Below are 4,628 nucleotides of genomic sequence, written 5' to 3'. Positions count from 1 at the left end.
TCTCTGCATGCTTGTCCTTCTGCTCTGTAGGAGTCAGATGACCCAGAAAGGTTCAATTATCAGAGAGCTCAGGGTTTTCATTTCTGGCTCTACTCTAGTGTGTATATCTGAGTAGGCAGACTGTCATGACGTTACCCCTCCCTTGGAAACTGTGATCATAGAAAATTGTTTTTTTTTTTTTTTTTTGATAAGATATATTTAATCTCACCAATTATTTCCTTTGCCTTTTCTAAAAGTTCTCCGTGGGAGACTATACTGAGTTTTTCAGGTATCTTGACTCAGCTTGTACTTGTTTTCAATTTCCTTTTTGGAAATTATGTTTCTGAACTATTGACAAAAAGCTATCTCCTCTTCCTTCTCAACTAGTATCATTCATTCATTTAGAAACTGTGTTCTGAGTACTGTCTCTGATCCAGGTATGACTACAGACTGCATAAAATAATATAGACGACCATAGATGCAAATGAAAATGGACCGAATTTGAGAAAAGACTTGAAATTATGGAATGAGGCTACCTGATGTGGCAAGCACATGTTTGGTAAAGAATGAGACCACAGAGACCAGGCTAGTGTTGTTAAAAATGGAGTAAACAGGACAAGGGTAGGGTATAACTGCAAGAACATTGAAGAGAAGGTAGTTCAGTGTAGATTTCAGTTTTTACATTAAGTGAGATTATCAGACACAGAAGGAACTCATACAGAAGTATTCTTCCTGGATAGAAAAACACGAGTGCATGAGAACATAGAATCCATGAAGGTAGTGAGAGGCCTGCACGATCATCCGAGACAAATGGTAGTAACCTCCGCCAGAGTTTGGGTAGTGAAGGTGCTGGGGGTGAGAAGGTCTTGGGTATATTTTGCAATGAAAGCTTTCACTTTGAGGCCAGCTATTGGATAGTGAATGGGGTCAAGGACGACACGGGCCTGAACAATGAGAACAATGAAATTGTTGGGGTCTGGTGGGATTAATGGAAAACCAGCTCAGCTTGGAAATTTATATTTGAGATGCCTGTCTCATACAGACTGGAATTTTCAGTTGTTCAGTCTGCAGAAATATCTTACAGAATGACCCATGTATAGACAGTGGCTTATTAGTCTTCCATTTGTCTTATTTCACACAGACGTGGATCAGAAGAGGATGACCACAACACTAGATACTTTCTATTATAGATACAGAGTATGAAAGACTGTCCTGTATGGTGGCTTTGCCAACTGGAGGGAGTCATGAATGGTGATTATACAAGAATTTTAACTAATTTTATTGGCCACTATCTCAGTTTCCATGAAACATGCCCACAATAATTATCCTTTATTACCAGTAAGTGGTAGTTGTTCAATAAAATTATAACACTCTTTCCTGTTGTCATTACTGTTTTCATAAATTTTAAATTGTAACGAGTTGTTACTGTTTGCTTACACATAGCTATTTGTTTTCTGTAAATTTTGCTCTACATTTAGATATGTGATTACATATTAATAATATTTTGTTGTGTTTCTGAGATAGGGACTTGTAGCTGAGGCTGGCCACAAATTTGTTGTTTAGCAAGGTTTGTCTTGAATTATTGGTTCTACCTTTCCCTGTCCCCCATCCCCCATGTGTGTATACATCTGTACACACACAGAAAGACCGGAAGAGGACATTCGATCCATGTAGCTAGAGTCATAGCATTTGTGGGATGCCTGGCTTGTTACTTAGGCGCTAGTATCCAAATTCTGGTGCCCATGGCTGCACAGAAATACTCTTAACTACTGAGCCATCTCTCCAGCCTCTCTGCTTTAGTCTCTCATGGAGTCTTTCAACCCCCATACATATATATAAATTTCTCTATTTATTATGGGAAAATAGAATGATTGAGACCTGTCATTCAGACCACATTCAGCTATTTCTTAAACTTGCTCATTAGTAGAATCTGTCTTATAGACACATTTCCAGAATCAAAAGTTAAAGAATAGCTCTTGCTCCTGAGTCAAAGAAAATATTTGAAACAGACATTAAAAAGATAAAATATGTCCCTGGCATGATTCTGTCCTGTGTGTCTGTTCTGAGGAGCAATAGGCAGTTTCCTCCGTCCAACCTCTCTTCACACCAAAGTGCGCGCCTCCACCTCATGGAAGACACGATGGACGTGGACAGGAGCCCTCTCAGGCCTAGAACTATCTTTTCGGTTGTGAACTGAAAGCTGACAAGGATTATCACTTTAAGGTGGATAATGATGAGAATGAGCACCAGTTATCACTAAGAATGGTTAGTTTAGGGGCAGGGGCAAAAGATGAGTTACACATCATAGAGGCAGAAGCAATGAACCATGAAGGCAATCCAATTAAAGTAACACTGGCAACTTTGAAAATGTCTGTACAACCAACAGTTTCTCTTAGGGGCTTTGAAATTATACCACCTGTGGTCTTAAGGTTGAAATGTGGTTCAGGGCCTGTGCATATTAGTGGACAGTAGTAGCTGTAGAGGAAGATGCAGAGTCAGAAGATGAAGATGAGGAGGATGTGAAACTCTTAAGTATGTCTAGAAAATGATCTGCTCCTGGAGGTGGTAACAAGGTTCTGCAGAAAAAAGTAAAACTTGACAAGGATGATGAGGATGACGACAAAGATGATGAGGATGATGAATATGATGAGGAGGAAGCTGAAGAAAAAGTTCCAGTGAAGAAATCTGTATGAGATACCCCAGTCAAAAATACACAAAAATCAAACCAAAATGGAAAAGACAAAATCATCAACACCAAGATCAAAGGGTCAAGAGTCTTTCAAAAAACAGGAAAAAACTAAAACACCAAAAGGACCTAGTTCTGTAGAAGACATTAAGGCAAAAATGCAAGCAAGTATAGAAAAAGGTGGTTCTCTTCCCAAAGTGGAAGCCAAGTTCATTAATTATGTGAAGAATTGTTTCCAGATGACTGAGCAGGAGGCTATTCAAGATCTCTGGCCGTGGAGGAAGTCTTTTTAAGAAAATGGTTTAAACAGTTTGAAATAATTCGGTCTTACTTAATTTCTGTAACAGTTAATATATCTGGCTATCCTTTTTATAATGCAAAGTGAGAACTTTCTCTACTGTGTTTGATAAATGTTGTCCGGGTTCCATTGCTAGGAAAGTGTTGCCTATTTAGTTTTCAAGGATGGAGCTCCACCCTTTACTTGGTTTTAAGTATGTATGGAATGTTATGATAGGACATAGTAATAGTGGTGGTCAGATGTAGAAATGGTAGGGGGACAAATATACATGTGGAATAAACTCAGTATTTTAATAAAGTAAAAAAAATAAGATAAAATACTATCTTTGTTCCAAGACTAATGCCCAAGTAAATGTTAGCATTAATTTCTGTTTGTTATTGTCCAATACAGTATTATAAAAGAACTCAATTGATGACATAAATTTTTCTAAAAATCTCTAATTGTGTGTCCACAACTTTAAGGTTATCTATTAGCCCTTAATTCAATTCTATTTTGACAACACAATTACTTACTCATCAGAGTTCTTGAGCTTGCATATACTTTTTATTTTAAAATTTGTTGCTTTCTCAAGGTTCTCTTCACCAATTCTATTTATCCTTACATTACTCTTAGTAATTTCTCTCTTAATAGCTCAAACAATTCCTTAGTGAAAATAAGAAGTAAAAGTTTAATGTATATGAGTATATTAAACATGGTAATTGAATGGGACTATATTTCAGGCAGGATCTTTTGTTGGAATGAAAATGAAAAAAAAGACAAGGAAGTATTTTATTGATTTTTAGGCCATATGTTCTCTGTTACAAGTAAGTACTCATCTCTGTCAGCGCAGCACAAAATGCAGCCATAGGGATAGACTAATGGAATTTATTCCAATAAAACTTTATTTGTGAAATAGTCATTGGGCTGGATTCAGTAGTATGTGTTGATCTCCAGACAACATAGGTGCATTCAGAGGGGTACAGTGGTAGATTTCATATTGAGTTCCAAATAGGACTAATTTGGACCTATTTACAAAATCATCACTTCTGTCAAATTTTCCTCTATTGTGGGTACATTATTTACATATTATTCAAGTGATTAAAAAGTTTAAAGGCATATTGTCTTGGAATAATGTATCCCATAGTATGTTCTTTCTATAGAAGACACTTGGGATTTGTTTTTTTGTTATTCATTTCATCAAACACCTATGGGCCATTTGTTGTATGCCAGGCACTACTATACATAAACATTTGTCTGCCACAAATGTCCAAATTCTTGCTCTCAAAGAGCCCACATTTCAGTGTTTTATACAAACTCTTCACTGCCTAGTCTCATTGTGTGGTAACTGTCAGGATGGGAGAGTTTTAGAGTGTTCAGAAGGCTCTCTCCAGGTTGTCTTAGAGCTGAACTATAGAAAGTTATCGTCATGAGGATGTGGGAAGTGTGCTGCAGATGGGATGGTCCGTAGCTCTTGAAGCAACTGACCATGAGAAAAGAAAGAATCGAAGGGAGCTTGTGCTTTAGAGCATCACGAGAGACTGCTATTCCAGCCTCTTCTTGTGGTGATTTCTGTGCTCTGGAACAGCACCTGCCTTCTTCCCTGGGTTCACGTGTTAGAGCTCCGATTCTAGCACATGGTACTATAAGGAGTTGGCACAAGCCTTAAAAAGTAGAGCCTAGTGGGAG

General features: G+C 37.7%; 1 pseudogene; it reads left to right on the top strand.

Moving 5' to 3' along the window:
- Positions 1-2,107: 2,107 nt before the first annotated feature.
- Positions 2,108-3,016, top strand: LOC118586134 (annotated as a pseudogene).
- The last annotated feature ends 1,612 nt before the right edge of the window (positions 3,017-4,628 follow it).

Source organism: Onychomys torridus, chromosome 6 (genome assembly GCF_903995425.1).
Source record: "Onychomys torridus chromosome 6, mOncTor1.1, whole genome shotgun sequence".
Taxonomy (NCBI): domain Eukaryota; kingdom Metazoa; phylum Chordata; class Mammalia; order Rodentia; family Cricetidae; genus Onychomys; species Onychomys torridus.
The sequence above is the reverse complement of the archived record's forward strand: the minus strand, read 5'-3'. Positions and strand labels throughout refer to the sequence as shown.